Source organism: Solea senegalensis, linkage group LG3 (genome assembly GCF_019176455.1).
Source record: "Solea senegalensis isolate Sse05_10M linkage group LG3, IFAPA_SoseM_1, whole genome shotgun sequence".
NCBI classification, from domain to species: Eukaryota; Metazoa; Chordata; class Actinopteri; order Pleuronectiformes; family Soleidae; genus Solea; species Solea senegalensis.
The window spans coordinates 7,607,855-7,626,682 of NC_058023.1; the positions used below are offsets into that span (position 1 = coordinate 7,607,855).

The window sequence follows — 18,828 nt, forward strand, 5'->3', positions numbered from 1 at the left end:
ATACTGTGTGGGCCTCTACGCGGGAACCACACACATGCAGTTGGGTTTGCCCGAGACAGATTTACAATGTCTCTCATCCTGGGGATGCGAATGTTGTACAAGTTCTTCCCGTCTCTGCATAAAGCTGTTCAAAAGTAACGCACGGCGCGTCCATCGCGGGCTGTCTCAGTGAATCACCCGCCTCCTGTTTTGTTATTGACGCGTTAAAATACCTGCAACCGCTCATGTTAGAACCAGGGTAGTGCTGGGTAATAATTTCTACTTCCACGGCGTGCACGGCGCACACGGACACACGCTCCCTAAACCAATTTGTGCCACAGGCAGACGGAGGAGACATTTACCCTCCATTGAAAGTGGCTACAAAGAAAGGCAGGGGATTAACCACAGGCCAATTACGGAGTTGGCTAAACCCTGTCTAACTGGAACAAATACAAGGCAGGGTCCAACTTTTTCACAACACGCATTAGGTTGCTCATCTGCAGAGGAAGGTGACTAGAAAATTAAAGAACAGGAATTTGAGGGAAAGAGTAAATGAGCTGCATGTAAGGAATGGATAAGGGACAGCAGGGGTTTGGAAACATAATGGAAAGGAAGGATGGTTCAACTATTGCTTTTGAATGATGATGATGTTTCTTAAAACCAGTTGTTGAAAGGTGATATTTAATGAAGCTGTATGTCAGAACTGCATTGTATGAAGTAATAAAATGACCATGATATGTCATTAGAGATTAAGGACACATATTACATTTAAATAAACGCGTATAACTGATCCTTAAACTCTAGTTCCATATCTTACATAATGAAAATTCAATCTTAAACGCCTATAGGAGTTAAAAACATATTTCCTATGCATTAAACAGTCCCAATGTTGCCGTTTCTCATGCAGATAAATGTTAAATAATTTACCCTTTTTTAACCTATTTGCAGATAAATTGTCCTCAAATGACTGAGCCAAACAGGCACCTCCTGCACAATAATAGACTACGAATGACAAACCCATCGTATTTCCGCTCGAATTCGCCTCTACTCCACTTTCTGGTGTTGCACCACATCGACGAGTGGAAAGGAACACCGCAAATGAAAAGCAGTTTCCTGGTTAGATGGAAAATTAGCTACAGCACAATGAACAACTTAAATACGCGGCTATAAAAGTTACCATTAGTCTGTTTAAAGGGGAAATTATAGGGTTGTTATACAATGAATAAAAAGAGAGAAGCTGTCAGTTCTCATCTTGTGAGAGGTCCAAGTTTGCCTACATGAATCTCGACGCCTCTGCAGCCTTGACTGTCCGTCAAACATATACACAAACATTGACGGCTGAAGCATTTCTGCATTTAATGTGTCTTCACGTTATCTAATGTATCTCATGTTTAATGTGTCTTTAAAGAGCTTTTCTGGTTCAAAACAACAAGCCGTTGTGGGTTTTAAAGATCATTTATAGATCATTAGCGACAGTCTGTTGCAGGGGGAACAATAAAGACGCCATCGTGCTGTAGTAGCAGTGGAGTCAGACAGACTCTGTAGCAAAGCAAAAAAACCATGTGAGCTAAGACCTCTGCAGAGAGGTGAGAGTGAAATGGAGAGAGAAAGACACAAAGAGAGGGATCCAGATGTGGAGAGGCAGCGTGTCGGTGTAAGTGACCCAGGGCAGATTGTATCTATCAGGACTGATAAAGAGTGAAAGGTTACATGACACCCTGGCCTCAGCTGATACCAAGCCATCCGGAGAGACGCTGACAGGGCGAGAAAAACACCAAGGACAAGGTTTCCGCTGAAAGACACACTGGGGTCACGATGTGATATCAAGTACGACACGAAGGTCGGGCGACAGGCGCTCAGCGGCGGCGGGCGTGGGGATGCGGGCCGCGTTGGAGTCCCCGCGTCTGTCTGCTCAGAGGCTTTATAAATCAAACAAAGATATTACGCTTGCTTCGACAGCGTAGTCAGCTCATATTTGGATGCAAGGTAGGGGAACGACGCAGATAAAAACGGGCATCTGTTTGGATGGATCTCACTGTATGCGTGCTGAATCACCGAACGCGAGACAAGGGTGGCGCGAGGCAGCTCTCGCTGGAGAATGCAGCCAGGAGCTGCTGCCGCCGCCGCTGCTTTATCGGATGTCGCCGAACACGGCAGCGGTGACATTACACGCTCCCTATCAGATCCAGAGTCAACCCTCTTGACATGACATTTTGGCTGCAAAATGGCTGCCGTGAGCAAATGTCCGCGAGGCCTGCGACTTCATGTGACTACTTCCGGTAATTAGACGGGGCTCGCGCCTCTTATATAATAGCTAATAGCATCAACACGGTAGATTAAACGTGCTGTAGGACACTGGGAGCCAGTTTTTGCAGTTTAATTAAAGCTTGTTTTTTTATTTTTGTGTTGGATGGGGGATTTGGTTGTTTCCACCCTTCACTCGCCGCCTGGGAGTGGAGGATGAGTGCTGCATCTCTAAATACAGGAGTGAGAAGACACTGGCATATGCTGGTCATGTCCTTGCAGAATAAAAGCAGCTGTTACAGGCGTCATGACGGCGTGCATTTATTCGTCGGCGTACATGGGAACGCACCTTGAGGATACTATAATGAAATATGAAGAAGCCTGCACACGGTGATTATGGATGAATGTATTCTCCGAGTGCTGCTGATTCTCCATCACATCTCATCGCGCGTGTCACAGTTTGGCTCTCCTGACACTTACGTATTTGACTTGTAGATTTATCGCAGATAAAATATACTGTATGTGCTGTTTTAGTGTGTGTTTTCTAGGTCCAAGAGGGGAATGGTGGCAGTGATGAACAGGAGAGACGCCGTGCTGCAGAAATACAGACTCTGGTGCGACTGTCACTATCTCACCACCTGTTTTTGGGTCTCTGAAGTCCTAGTCGGGTATGCCATTTTGGGGTCATGGTTCGGTGTGGGTTTGATAAAACAGGAAATGGCCCAAATGGCCCAAATGCCACACGGTTGGTGTAGTGGTGAGCACAAGTTAGCATGGACTGGCGATCAGTCCAGGCTGTGACCCCGCCTATCGCCCTATGTCAGCTGAGATGTGGAAGATAAAGCGGTAGAAGATGGATGGATGTTGTAAGAGTTTGCACCACCTAGTGTTGATTGATTAAAAAAATACACAGCTGCACACTATATTACCTTGTTATAGGTATCTGCAACTTCATTATGGCTACACTTCCAGAGTGAGTTTTTACAATCTTCATTGCGTTCATTAGCAATATTTACAATCAAAGAGCGACTCGTCTAATTGCCGTTGTGTAATATCTGCATCGGTGGCTAGGTCAGGACTGTGTCAGAGAGCTGCAGTGTGTGTGTGTGCGGGAGATAACAATAACAATAATTTGTTTTTTCTCTCTCTCTCTTTTCTCGCGATGTTTCCATGACAACGCCTTGCCAACAGAAATGCTTTCCTGCTCTTCAATCTCCCATGTGTCATCTTGATTTCGACACATGTAGAATCAGGATCAGGTAATGACAATAATAGTGCTGCGTGACCTTCTTCTGCTCCGTTTGTTGTGTAACGGTGGCTTCGCTGCCCTCTGGGTCGGAGTCTGGGTATTACAATGAGTGACTGCCACACACTCAAAGTCAGGTTTTCTTGGCGTATGACTGTGTGCACGGAACCGCAACGGTAAGGGGTGAATGCACACACCTTTACACCCCTCACTCTCTGATGATGTGAACCTGTATGTGTTTGGTATAGTGCAAGATAAAGTATAGCGCCGCCTCCAATACTTTGCCCCGAATGACTGGCAGATTATGGCAAACCTTAGCTCTCTTTATCTCTCTAGACAGGCATTAGACTTTCTAATATGGCTCCAGACTGAGCTGGGGATCTCATTTTATAAATGCTTAGCTAAATGACCCACCACCAGCCACGGCTATGCCTCCATCTCCACCATTTCGTTTTCATTTCCATCATTCCAGGGAATAATTAAGAGTCGGGGACTATAGTGGTATTGGTGACGGGTGGGTGAGTGCGTGCCCCCCGCCTCCCCTCCTGCTTTCAGCTTCACAAGGAGGCATTTGCCATTTAAGCTGCTGCATTGGGAGAGATGACAAACATCCAACGCGCTGATATACGAGTTTTCAATTCAGTTCCCCGATGATGCTAATTTAATAATATTTTCCATCTTGTTGCTTTATTACTGCTCTTTATTTGTTTTCTTCCATGTGTTTGTCAGACTGCCTCACACACACACACACAAGCTGCTACTCGATCCACAAAGTTCGCTCAAATATTTATATATCGCATTTTTAATACTAAATTCCTTCTGTATAACTGCACGTTTTGATGTAGCAGTAATATTTCATCGAATAACAAAAGATGACTGAGCTCAAAATGTCGTGCGGTGCTGGTGACCTGTCACGGAGACCTGCTCCCCACTCTGGATTGAGAAATGCTTGTTTAAAAAGACCAAAATATAATCTGTGGCGATGACGATGAGTGTCCTCAGATCTCAAACATTAGCCTCCTAATTAAAGTTTGGCCTCATCCATCATCATAACTGAGTGGAACGGCTCGGTGCCGTACGTAGGTTTTTTTTTTGCCCTTTCATTACGAATAGTTCCAAAATAACACGCCATGTACCCTTGTACGGGCGGAGCTAGGCCCATGACAGTCAGCTGATTGGGCGGCAGAAAAACGTCACTCCCTTGCGACCTTGTGCAGTCTATTCTCATACAAAGCTTGATCTTGTTGAGACAAACGGCCACAAACCGAGCAGGAAAACCATTTCGGGTTTAAAGGTACTGTTCTTAGTCAAAACACAAGCCTGTTTAAGGGCTTTACTGTTTACCTTCTGTACTAAACTGAACTGTACCATGGTGGAAACATGGCTAAAGTATAACCTTGCATGATACAGAGAGATCAGTGATGTTTTATTGAGCTGGTGGATAATTGTAAGCTGCAAAATGGTGCTAAATGATAGAAATCGGTGCCACCACATTCACATTCTCTGGTAAAATTTGTGTTATTTTATAGTAATGTAATTCAGGCTAGAGAAGATAAGAATGATTTTCCCCTGATCATTTTCATCAGGACAATAACAAGGATTTACGCTTTAAATCAATTTAGAGACTCTGAGTGGCGCAGTCGTGTTTTAATGTACTAATGTTATAACATGTGAGCTGATCTCAATTTGCTCTCTGTCCAAACAAATCACCTTCAGTCTAACGGGAGCTGCAGGACGTCTCTCCTGACATCAGGTCTTATTAGAAAAAAAATATGAGGCTTTTCATTGTAAATCAGAGTCACCTGCTAACTCCAAACTGTACCCGCACACAATGTTCCAGGACCTTCCAGATTTACATATTAAACAGTGGCAGTGCTGTGCACCGGCTGTCTGGCCTACTCGCTCAATCATCAGGCCAGATGTGCAGCTAATTGTCATGGCAAGCATAGCATCTAAGCCCCACCCCATCCCCCCCTCCACCCAACACCCCCAATCCCCGCCCCGTGACAGCCTCCAGCATTTATGGAGCATGTGTTTGTGTGTGTGTACATGATGTTTCCGAGAGTGGGAATATTGTTTCCTGCTCCCGCGCTGAACCCTCCAACCCCAACAGAGAGGGAACTGTGGAGTGCGGCACCGTGAGCGACCCGTGTTTTAAAGCCGAGGGGCAACTTGCTGTAGTATTGAGATTTGAACTTTATCTATGTGGACTGAAGGAAGTAGAGTGATGAACCATAACTCTGTGAAGCTGGTGGGGCACTGGAGCTTTTTAGGCACTACCTGGCCCACGGTGTGACCCAGCGAAGGCCCCACTGTTCTGTGTCTTGTTAAAGCAGCAGGTCCTTCCGAATATCTCCTGGACGTCCTCCTCTTCTCTGTGAAACTGGCATCAGTTCGTGCCCAGGTCATCCCTCCTGGGACGGGTTGCAGTGTGTGTGCCTGCACATAATATACGTATGTGAATGAGAGAGACAGAGTGAGGATAGAGAGGAAGGAAGCGCCCGTGTCTTATTTTCTTTATCTCTGGTGATGATAATACGTCTGGTGCGTGTGGAAACGGACCCTTTGATGAGTTAGCCCGCTGCTTTTGATCAAGTGGATCCAGAGAAAGGCCTGTACTCCAAAAACATCCGCCTCACGACGAAGAGTGTAAACAGATCTGTGAATGATCGCTGTTCATCCATCAGGGAAATGGTTTTCTTCTACCTCAGCTATTGCCTTATTCTAATTACTGGGACTGTCAGCTGTGATAACTACGCCCGATCTATCACATATGTATGGATCGCGCCGCGGCTGACTGGGCAAAGATTGCATCGCAATGCAAACCAGTGAACAGGTGAAGTAAGCGAGATGAGGGAGAGGCTCCATTTGTCAACACACACGACTGTGGGCGTCCCTCTCGTCCATTTATCGCGCTACAGTAGCGATAATGTGAATCATAGAAAGCCCAACAGGATTTATCTTTGACGCTACACCCCGCAAATGTCTTACCCGTGAGTCAACAGCAGTAAAGTACACACACTGACATTCAACCTGGTCACCAAGGAGGGAGCTTAAGCTCAGCTAAGTGGCTGGGAGAAGATCATTTTCATATGTGTATTAATCAAACAGACATATGGGTTCAGCTAATTGCTCTGGGAAGACATCCAACTAACAAGACTCCCCCCAGTTGGCCCAGCTTTTTTTTGCTCGGGAGATGAACAGCTTGACGGCTACTGCCCCAGTCTCAGTCGAGTGGGAGGGATCCTGCTGCCCAAAAGTGCTCATGGATTATACTCAAGAGTTGTGAGTGACTACCCGTGGATCTCGGCGGCTTGAAATATCTGCTGGAAAGTGTCAGTCTCGCTGTTACGTTTGCCAATCCGCTCACATCTCTACATGAGCAGGACGGGCGTCACCGTACCCTGCTCTATAATAATGCGTTTCCCCCCGTTTGGTAACTTGATAAAAAACACTGGTTCCTACCGTCATTATAACCAGAGTATTGAGTTCTACCTGACTTATTGTACCCACTGCCTCTCAGCCGCTCGCTACATCAGCTATGGATATAAGGGTATACTTATTCAGCATATCCATCTGAAGCCTGACTCGAAAGTGCAAGTGCTGACTCGGTGGAAAAGGAGTGAAGGAGGGAAAAACAGATATAATAAAAGAATTATAGAGACTGAGACAGGAAATGAGCATATAGCATAAGAAAAACCGCTGCACACAGGCTGTCGCTAGAATATTAATTCAGTTTGGGAATTTAAAATCAAAAAAAAGAAAAAAAGAGCTGAAAACACTTTTTTGATGTCTACGTCAGTCCCGTCTGCCTGATTAGGTTTAAGCTCAAGGCTTATTTGCTCGAGATTACGTTCGCTTGTCTTTGTCTTTCGGCAGGAGATTACGACCGAGCCCGTCAAAAGCAGAGCAGCTCGCGAGTTCTTCCGAGGAGTTCCCACCGAGTGAAACCTAAGAAAACAAAACGTGGTTGCAAACTAAATGACTGAAGGCTGTTGCGGATTCTTGCATGCGCTTGTCTCAAATCCAACCGGATGAATGTGAGAATACCGAGTCCCGGCGGTGGCAGCCGCTGAATGAAAGATGAGCTTCCTTCTCCTCCTAAATTGCACAGGAATGCCACGGTGACACCAATCCTTCAATCACTTATCAGAGGCCCCTCCCTTGTGGCTTTACTTCCCCCTAAATATAAGGGGGGGGGGTATCAGTGGAAATCAAAGAGTCTGAGAAGTGACTTGGTTCCTGACTTTGCAGAGTATTCTCAGTCTGACATACTTCTGTTGCCTCCTCAGGTCTTGCCTCTCACATCTCATATGAATGCAAGCAAACAGAAAAAAGGGCCTTGTTTTTGTTTGTTTATGTTCGCTGAGACCATTTGCATTTTAATTTCCAGTGTATTTTCCTCAAACTGACCCCCTCCCCCCCACGCACACACACACAAGGAAGAGTGAGATGCCGAATAGCATCGTGAGACGTCTTTCTCCAACCCCGTCTCTTTCATCTTTGATCAAATTCAGAGCCGATTCTGACACAGCGGAGACGCAAACAGCACACGAGAGGATAGTCAATGACAGACAGTAAGTATACATCCAACAGGCAGACACATTGTTCTTGAAAAGGGGGATTGTGTGAGTAGAAAGCTCTAAGCCGCTGTTATTTTATGTGTCCAGAATAAGTGATGTTTTAATACTGTAATACTTCAAAAGGAAAGCACACGTGTGGAGTGAAAGAAAAGCCAAAGAGGAGCGGACTAAATCATGGCATTATTTGGCTAAAAATGAACATTCCACACCTGTCTCCAACTCCACTTTTACTCCAGAAAACGATTTTTAACGGCAGATTTACCAAGGCCTAAAAGAAGCAGCTGCCCCTGCAAGGGAATCCTATACTGCAGCACATGAGGGATGTGGCAGTGAACATCCACAAGACGGTCTCTGTGACAGGTTTGCACAGACCTCGCGGGCCCATCTTGTCCTTGCTCCAACAAGAGGATTTCATCTCCCTGCAGGAAAGCGAGAGGAAGACAGGGCAGTTGACTGCTCAGTGAGCTGAGACCTCAGTCGCCCGGATCAGCGGCGATGGATTACTGATGAAACTACTCCTCTAGTCGCAGAGCAGAACAAAAAAAATTGAACAAAAAGACAAGATGGTGAAATGCTAAATGTAAGGGATAAAAGGAGATTCTTTTTTTTTTTTTTTTTTGAATTTCACTCTTGGAAGTAAAACCCGCGACTTTTCCTTCTGACATGAGTCGTAGGAGCAACATGACACTGGAGCCGCCGAGTGAAGAGATTCTGGCAGCAAAGTCATCAAAAAGTGAGTCGACTGAGAGAAGATATTATAAGCGGTCAGATGATCAGACAAGCTGCACTGAACAGCTTTCCTGTCCGATTGTGCTCTCGTATCATATCGTCACGGAATGGCTGCTGGGGATGAAGAAGACGACTCGCTGTGCAAGTTTTGGAAGACTTTTCAGAACTGTAGTACGACTGCAGCGCTGGTGTCAGTGTAAAAAACAACTGTATATTAAAACTGTAGCACGAGTGTTAGGGTTCAAATTGGGTTTTCGAGAATATTGACCTCCAATTTGCGTACTTAATATCCGGTGACTTTTATTGCCGCCTCGCAAAGTACTTTGTATGGATTTTAGAAGTGCTCCATCAATAAAGATTATGATTTTTGTTGGCATAAAGTCACACTTCTATTCATCCATGTAATTCATTTATTAGGTCAGAGGCGGTGGCAAGCCACAGTAGTGAAACCGGTGGTTTGTTTCTTTGGTGCGCTGTTGCTTGTTGTGAAATACTTCATTCTGAGATATTAACTTCCACTTGTTATTTAGTTCTGATTGTCTCCAGTGGTTTAACGGCTTGGCGACATCATCTTAACCTGTACGCTGACTTAAATGGTGTTTCCAATTGAGAAATGGAGACTTCTCCATCCACAAGACACAGAAATGAATTGTTAACTGCTACTACTACTTATGCATGTCTTCATGGACTCTCCTCCCCCCAACCGTATTCATCCAGTGCACTGTATCCACTGACTCTATCCTGAGAGCAACCTCAGTGACCCAGACATGCAATCAAGTACCAAACTGAGTAAATGGAGAACACAGCCACTGCCCTGGTCCTGTTCCAGGTCAGTATCTCTCATTCTTCTTGAGCAGATGCTGTGTGGAATCTACCTCGATGCTGAACACAGGCGATTGCATTTATTAATAGCTCTTTTATTCCACAAAAAGAACTGTCGTTTATAAAAAAAGAAGTGTTGTCCTCTTATCTTTGCTCTACACTTGTCGCTTTTCAAGAGCCTCCCTCTCAGTTTTGTGCTGACAGCTCCAGACATTTATTCTTGGTGGTGTTCATTTTCAGCAAAAACAAAACAAAAGACCTGAATAATGGAGTGTTTCTTCCTTTGCCTGTCAACAGCAGGATGTGAGTGGACTTAAATAAAGTTAAGAATGGGGGACGGAGAATGGACGCCTTCATCATGTATGCCTCAAGCACATCACCAAAGCCTGACATGTACGCTCTGCATAAAGACACAGACGTACAGTAAATTTCTTTTTTGTTGTCTTTCTTGGACACTTTTCTACATTTCATCTTTTGTCCATGAGTCTGTTAGTGAGTTCTGTCTTTCAGCACCTCCCTTACATGTGACTATTTTTCAAGGTAGATACATCCCCTCCAAGGCAGTCGGCGAGTACACCGAGATAAGAGCGAGAGAATGCTCAGCAACAGTGTTTGGGCCTTTAAGCTGGCCATCATTTTCGGAAAGAAGTGGGAAAAAGTTCAGACAGAGAGTTGAATGACTCAGCACTGAAACGTCTCCGAGTTGATTCCACTTCCACTGCAGCACAGCCCTCTCGACGGGCAATGAGTTATAGCTTATTGTTTTTCTTCTCCTCAGGAAAGTGGGGCAACAGTGATGTAGGATGCTCATTTTGTGTTTAATTGAGATCTTAAAGGGATGGGGGCACAGATTCGGAATGGTTTACAATCAATAGGCGATATAAGCTTCATTAATTCAGTACAGAAAATCAATGGACAAAACTTTTATGGAAAGGGCAAGGATAAGTCATGAATTATGGTGAAGAGGTAAGGGGGCAGCCAAAGTCCAAAAAGTATTCATTGATACCTACGCCACAGGAAATGAGGAGTTTGCATACAACCGCTGTACAGGAAATGTGTGTTTGTTTAAGAATGACATATCCGCTGTGAAATCCATGCGTGTGTCAGCAACGCGAGCTAATCGCGGAAGTGAAAACGTTTTAATGAGACTGTTCGGAGCGGCGCAGACACCTGTGCACTCAAACAGAAAATCAGCGTATTAGTCACAGAGAATAGTTAACGGTGGTAGCAGCAGGAGGAAAAGTAGGTGTAGATGAATCAGAATGCAAATGAAGGCATCATTTCTAATGAGTAATGCTGGTTTGCGTTAGCCAGGTGCTTATTGTGGGGTGGCGGCAAGGCTACAGTACAGCCAACCCGGAGGTGAGGACTGGATGTGCAACAGTGACATGGTGAGAGGACCTCACAGACCGAATACATGTACGGTCTGTCTTCTTTGATGCTCTTTATGTGCGACAGTCTCACAGACGGAGAACAAAAGAAGCAGTGAGCTGGATGTGGCTCGAGTGGAAGGCTACTTCCTACTCTGGGCTCCTGGAACGTTAACATAATGGAGAGAGTGATCAGTAAAACAGATTGGGGGGGGTTCGGGGTAAGGTCCCAAGATACCACAATTTAGAATCTGGCAACCCACCTGGCAACCACCTGGTACTCCCAACGACCTATATCTCATGTAGACAAGGGTAAAAGGATAAGCCTGCATTATTTTCGTTCCTTCACGTTTGCCACTCCATGCTTTTGAGTCTCATTTTTACAATCAGTTTTTTTTTTCTTTAAACAAAAGAATACTTCCCACACAGCAACAGGACCCAACGATGTTTGTGGAAATATTGCAGAGGCACTTGGTAGACGGGACAATTGCTGACAATTACAAGAAAGAATAGGAACAGAGTAGTTTTGCCTTCCCAGGTGATTATTAAAGGCAGGACGGAAACCATACAGACAGGCCTGCTCTCTTGGACCCTAATAGCTTATTGATCCGGTAAGACCATCAACCACTTTGCTCTCACAGGATACATGGCCAGTGTGAGCTGATAGTATAGTGACCTACAGGCACTGGAGATTTGAGGCCACCTTGTTAACGCGATGGTTATTCTTTATGGACTTAACAGTTTGTTTTAGTGTGACAACTGCTGAAGACAAAGCAACACGAAACCCGTCGATTCGCCTCGGGCCATCCGGCTTTATTTACAAGTAAATCTTTAAAAGCCTTTAAAACAAGTCAAGTTGAACGGCGAGTGATGGCTTACATTTGTTTATGTGTAAATATGAGCAATAATTGAAAGCAAACCACCAGACTACCAGCTGAGACGCTGAATCAACCTTTACTGCACTTTCAGGGTGAGTGGTTTGAGCCCGAGTTGCTGGCCGCAAGTCAAAGTGCCCTTAAGCAAACCACTAAACCTCATAATGCTCGTGAAACGAACACTGCTTTTGCCAGTCCCGCCAAGGGTGATATAATGTGGACTTGCTTTTCAAAACAAAAGGAATATGCTTTCAATTCCACCGCGGATCAGCTGATGTACGTGTAACAACATCAGCGGCGTGTTTTCATTCATCAGTTCAGTGCGTCCACGCGGCGAAGTAAGCGAACTGTCTCTCTATTATTACGTGTGGGTTTTTTTTTTTAATTACATCAATTGTGTGACATCAGTCATTAACGTCGGATCAGGTGCTTTTCATTGACGGCTAGGTTGAGCGGTTCGGCATACTGTGGGGGCATTATGCACTTGAAATTCTTCAATCCATTGGGGTGAAGCAGGACTTAGTGACAGCATATAATTTAGCGTGATAAATAAATGGCCGTCTAATAGACCACTTACATTTAGATGTGACACATTAACAAAGCCACAGAGTGAAGGGAAGCAGTGCCGAGCGAGTCCGCGGAGCCACGCGTTGTCTGCAAAAATCAAGACAAGCGACCCAACAGGTGCCCGCAGAGGCACTGCTTTTTTATTTGGCGTTCTGAATTAGACCTCGCAAGTGGTGATTAAAGCCATGTTGCAATTTGCCCTCTACAAGCATCACCGGTCAAGTTTAGTTTTGAAGGAAGTCTACCAATCCTAGTCCAGGAGGTGGTCTGCCTCTTAATCCCCCTTGTCCATCTAAAGTTATCCACGACGAGGACACCTCCAAAATGCAATCTGCACCCACTCGGCTCACGCGCCGCCACTCCTCCACCCGCAGGGACGATTAATTAGAGATGTGAAAGGGGAGGATTAATCAATATGCTGTCATCTTCCTGGTGGCTGAGGAGAGAGACCCTGCCAAACCCACCAGGACTTGATCTCATTACTGATGGTGGCCCACGCTCCCCTTTGTGCGGCAGCTGCATTCATCAAAGCAATGCCTCCCTTTCCCCCTCAATTGTTCCCTACTCTTCACCCCGCCGTCTCTCCCGGCATGCTCGGCTTTTTCTCCCCTGACAAGATGAAGGAGAGTAGGTTGTAGGAGTGACATCCATTTTAGAAAAGGAAATGTTGTGGGGAGGGTTTTTGAGTTATATATCATAAAAAAACAACAAAAAAACCCCAACAAGATCTCAATGTGCAAAAGGGTATAATGTGCTTGTAACCTGTTATGTCTACTACCTTTACTGTAAGAGAATATAAAGGTGTCCTTGAGCTAGTTGGGAGTACAGCGTGGCCACCATTCACACACCCATCCCTCTGTGCGTGCGTGTCTATGTTTCTGAGGGTGAGGAGTGGAGGATAAAAGCCTCTGCCTTGTTCTGACAGTTTTATCCACATCACCATCTGCCCTTATCTGACGCCAGCATTCTCAGCTCCTCACCGCACTCTGAAAGCCCTACACCCGGCCCCCCACCCCGCCCCCATGTTCACTTTCCACACTCATCTGAGCCCATGCTGCCGTTGCACGTCAGATCACATTTTCAGGCCATAATTTAGCAGTTGCAGGCACGAACCCTTGACAGATAACCTATGGCTGTTGGGAAGAGAAAATGAAGGCGGGATGAGAAGGGATCGTCGTCGACGTTGACATGATGACGTTAAGGAAGTCAGATGCTGTGCTTCATATTTCACTGTGGGGACGCAGGCCGCAGAAAAGCGTGTGCGCAAAAACATGAACGCCGGGGTGTTCCGTCTATCTCTATTCCTTCCTCGGTAAATCTGTCACATGCGAGGAGAGGGGTAAAGTTTGGGTCAAGAGGAGAAAATATAGCCATGTCCCTTTTGCTAACTGCGTAATTCCCTCGCTCTCTGTCCCTGCTCAGAGTAGATGGCTGTGGTGAAGGATGGCTCCCTAATTCGTAATCAGAGACAGCTCTTACTCAACGCTATGAGCCGGGGTCCCGACAGCCAGTGATGGAGCTGTTTCGAGAAGGCCCACTGCAGTGCGCTGTGCACTGGCCCATAACTGCAGATGAGACACTTCCCACGGAGCAGTTAGCGCGACAACTTGCCAGCCGTAAATGTAATGACTGTCAAAGGTGGAGCGGCGCCTGTGAGGGCGGCGATAAATACAAACAGTCGCCTCCAAAAAAATGCACAGAAAAAACATTGTGCATATCCCAGTTTAAAAGATACAGTTAAACCCCGGCCACTGGTTTATGAGCGGCTCATGAAAAGGACGACTCGGATACTTGTAGCTTGCTTCAATAATGACTCATCTCTCTGCGCACAACAGAAGCCTGATGTGCTGCTCTGCTCTTGTGCCTTTATTGCTTTGAGATAAAATTGCTTCTTAAAAGACTTAAAAGAACTAACACCACACAGCTTTTCACTTCTGCGCAGATGAAAGAGCCCGCAGGTGATTTCTATTAATTCCCGATGAGTCATAAAGCAGTCACAGAAGTTTTTTTTAACAAGCTATTAAGTCTATTTTGTTTTTAGGGACCCTTGGATGAGGAATGGTCTTCAGAGGGGGTTCAGCTCAGTGTCACTGTACAATGAGTCAGCATAGTTTACACTTCAGGGGTAAAAAAAAAAGAAATCCCCACCAGATCTGTCATCCGAGTCATTTATCACACTTTTGGTCAACTCACTGCGATACTGATTCAAAAGTCATTGCAAACCTGTTCTGGAAATTTCATTTCATAACTCCAAATATAAAACTGTAAGTGGACATTTATGGACTCATGCGCTCCTCAATCTTATACCAGTGCAAAGTTTGGAAATAGACTAACCAAAATCGTCGCTTAAAACAAAGAAAGCTTAAAAATAATCCTTTAGTTTTAGAAAAAATAAATAAATACGACTTGCTTTTTTTCTGACTTGCTTTCAAGGTCCTGTGAGGACATCTACTGTACCTTTTCGAGCAGCCACAGAAGAGAGGCCCAGCTATCAGTTTGCTTCCATATCTGTCTGTGCCTTTCATTTCCTGAATCTCACACCTCAGGCCTGATGGTGAAAATCTCATGATGATTGGTAAAAAATGATATCCTGTCCCTTGAAAATGGCCATTTCAGAAGTGCAGGACTAACATTCTGTGAAAGATATCGACGGGACTGGGGCACCTCCTTTCTACTAAATCACAAAAACACTGAAATGCTGACTAACAGTGATAATAGCTGCGTCTCTTCCTGTTTAATTCATGGAACCAGTCGTTTTTTTGTTGCGGAGAATTCAGTTAAGCACATTTTGAAGGTTAACGTCTGGATGCCGCTTTGGTCGGTGACTGATATAACAGGGTGATTTCTTTCTTCAACTCGGGATCGCATACAGCATCTGTGCTCATATCATAAATATAAAGTCCACTCCATAAAGTAGCTTTCAGATAAAAACTGTGACCTTCGTTGGCAAATGGATTTTGCTCAGGTATTGCATTATGTTTTTGTTTTTTTTTACGTAGTAGCTGTTCTCAAATTACAGGAATAAGTAGATTGGATTGGTGCGGTTGGATAGAAAACTATTTTTAAACTATACACTGGTTGATACATCTTCGCTAATGAACACAATAAATGGTGACTGGACTTATGAAGTGTTCTTGTAAACGTTTCACCATTTATCCATGAGGCTTAATTATTTCTATGCACTCTTTTTATGTATTTATTTTTTTCTACGTTTTACGAGTTCTTGACATCCCGTGACCTGGGCGACTGAGGATCTTTATAGTCATAGGATCAACACTGCACTGCAACAGCAGTTTGCACAGTCATGTTTGGCCTGCTTGCCGATGAGTCATTCCTATGGCATTTTCCGGATAATGAATTTCAGTGCTTTTTTTTTTTCCCATTTAAAACTCTCAAAATGTCAGCGGGAAAGTTTGCCGCACTCTCAGACACACCCACGGTAAATAATTAGGGCAGTGCGAGCAACAAGGTCTTGTGAGGATATGGCATGTCCTTTTATACGCAGTCACGCTCAGCAGATTCAGCAGAAGCACCTAATACAGCAACCTCAGCGCCTGATGATGGCATGTCAGGAAGATGTAGGGAGTGATATGCTGCCTGCTGTCAGGTAATGGAAGAGGGGCGGTGGTGGTGGAGGAGGAGGACTGGTTAGGGTCAAAGGTAAAGAGTTTGTGAAAGATAACCTATGCTGCAGTGTAACATCCCTGTTGACATGACATGTCATATACGATTAGCAATAGTCAGGTGAGGTCAAACACTGGTGGCGTTGTCTGTGATGCTGCCTCTGCTGCCCCATTCACATGGAGCTAACTGCAAAGCTAACAGGCAAGTCTGCAGATTGGCTTGCTTGAATCCACCATTTTCAGAGCAAACCCCCCCCACAACATCAGTGTCTTTTCTTGATGGGCTAAGAGGGCAGTCAAAGTGGATCTAAGAAAAAGTTGCACTGGACCACATTGTATTTACTATAGATGGTGTGATGCACTTCTAGTTCGACTTAACGGGTTAGGGTTAGGGACCTCCCAGTTCAAATAGATACCAGGATTTTTGGAAAAAAAGGAGACAGCCCTAATGATTATTCTCATGTTGTCTTATTTAGTCTTTGACAACTGAATTTCGGGGAAAGTTCATGGCACCTGGAATAACCATGATATGGTATTTGAGAGCCACGAGTGAAAGCTAACGACGAAAGGCCCAGGTTTTGGCCCTTGGGGGGCCCGCCATCACTGTTTGAACTTAGAGCTATTTCATAGTTTGATTGGGTCCGTGAGGCCCCCCCATCAGTTGGAATGATACAGGGCCACGGCTGTTGGGTTTTCAGGTCTAATTTGCCTGTACTTCTCACCTCAAAGAGAGAGACAGGCATAATTAACAGGACCCAAACACCCACCACAGGCTGAACAGAGTCATTAAGGGGTGCGACACGGGAGGAATGGCAGCAAATGAAATGTAATTGCAACGGGAGCAGAGGAGCCGGGCTGGTGCGGTGCAGGCACTGGCGTATTTGTGTGTGTGTGTGTGAGTGAGTGTGAGAGAGGGAGAGAGGGAGAGAGGGAGCAGGAGAGCGATAATGAACAGGCCAGACATGAGGGGCTGAGGGAGTAAATGAACGACACAGAAGTTAGATAGAGACACTGGAGAGAAGAGCAAGCAAAAGAATAAGATAGGGGACAATGGCTACAGATAAACAGTGAGAAGCTGATACTCCAGATTTGTCTGAAAACCTAATGAATAAACGTGGGGCGGAAACTCTACAAAGTTGAATGAAAGTTAAATGATTGCAAAATAAAGTCCCACACTATCTTGTGAATCTGCGGGGACATCTGCAATGGCTCACAGTTCTTGGTTTCATATACTGTAACACAGGTGTCGAGATTTCTTGCAACACCCTTTAACATTGGAGGCAAATGGCACTTTGTCTGCAGCATTGACAACATCGCAAATTATATTTAAAAAATTCAACGGTGACATCTCATTCCTGAAACAGTGTTCTGCTCCTCAGGCTATTTCACAGTACATGCTGTCAACAGTTTCAATAGGGAGCATTTCTAACACAGTTCCAGGAAAAAACAACAACAAACTGAACAGGTCTCTGGCTTATCTTGACAAATTAAAACACATTTTTTTTAGAAAGTTCAGCGTCGGTGCCGTTCACCTACGTCACCGCTGCCACTGCCACGAACCCAACGTCATTTACTGCATTTACAGCTGTAACCTCTCACCACGACAGTCATTATCGTTATTTCTCGCTGATCCAATACCATCTCCCCTCCTTACCCTCATCGGTTTCGCCCATCCCTCGCTCTTTCCCGTCATGATTCCCACTGTCCCTCTAAGTGCACAGATCACTGGGAGAGAAGTGACCCGGGGTCAACTGTGTTCCTGTCACTTCCAGGCATGAGTGGCCCAAACAAATTGGGGTCAGATCACACATGCAGGCACGCACACAGACACTCGAGCACACTTGCGCGTAGATGAGCGTGACCGAACCTTGCTGTTCCGAACCTCCATCAGCTGTTACATTAAAAGGCCTGTATCCGTGATCCTTACTTCATGCGGCGATTAATTGAGTGACTCCAGTCACATAATGACCGGATCAGAGTCACTAGGTGTGGCCCTTCTTGGTTATTAACAGGAATGAAAGAAAGTGAACATGAGCTTTGACTGTAATACAGAGCAGAGGAAGCACAGGAGGGGTCAGTGAGACAATTAGAGTCTGTGCATGTTTCAAATGGCTGTCTTAATTGCCGTTTAAAATGATCATGAGAGGTGATTTGTAAATGACCTTTAAGCCTAACATACGAATCTAATCAAAGCAGGGACGAGGCTCATAACAAGTCTGATGGGGGATTAAAAAACAGCCATGCTGTGAGGTGCTGGATTTTCTGGACTGTGCACACTGATTCCTCTCACTACCTTTGTAAATACCGTGCTCAAAAATTTAAAAACAGATTCTGAAAATGCAAAGCAGCTTAAACTACGAGTTCATCTTATCATAAGTCATAGTCATTCCAACCACACTGCACTTGCTAAGTTATGAGAGTGACTCCATCAACAACTAATGAATACTATATGAATTAAAGCTGCAAGCGGTATTGTGCGGGCCCTCGCAGTAGCAGTGTCAGCAGGTGGCGCTATGTCCTTGACTCAGTTTTCATGGTGTTGTTTTCTTGTTTTGAGGTCCATGCGTGGCAAGGTTACAGGCCACTTCCTGTTGTGTGGCAAAATGGCAGCAAAATTCAAAATGGTTGACTTCCTTTTGGGTCACGTTTATGTTTGTAGACGAGTTCACGGTTGATATCTTGGGTCAGGATTGATTAATTGATTGGTTCATGTATATAAGTGACAGGGTACTTCCTGTTTTGTGGCTGAAAATTCCAAGTGTTTCCATGGCCACACTCTTTTGAATATCC

The 18,828-nt window shown here is 45.0% G+C and overlaps 1 protein-coding gene across 6 annotated transcripts in view; it reads right to left on the minus strand.

Annotated features, from left to right (window-relative positions):
• LOC122766875 (neurexin-2-like) overlaps positions 1-18,828 on the minus strand; it is a 563,355-nt gene that overhangs the window by 88,754 nt on the left and 455,773 nt on the right. The window lies entirely within an intron of this gene.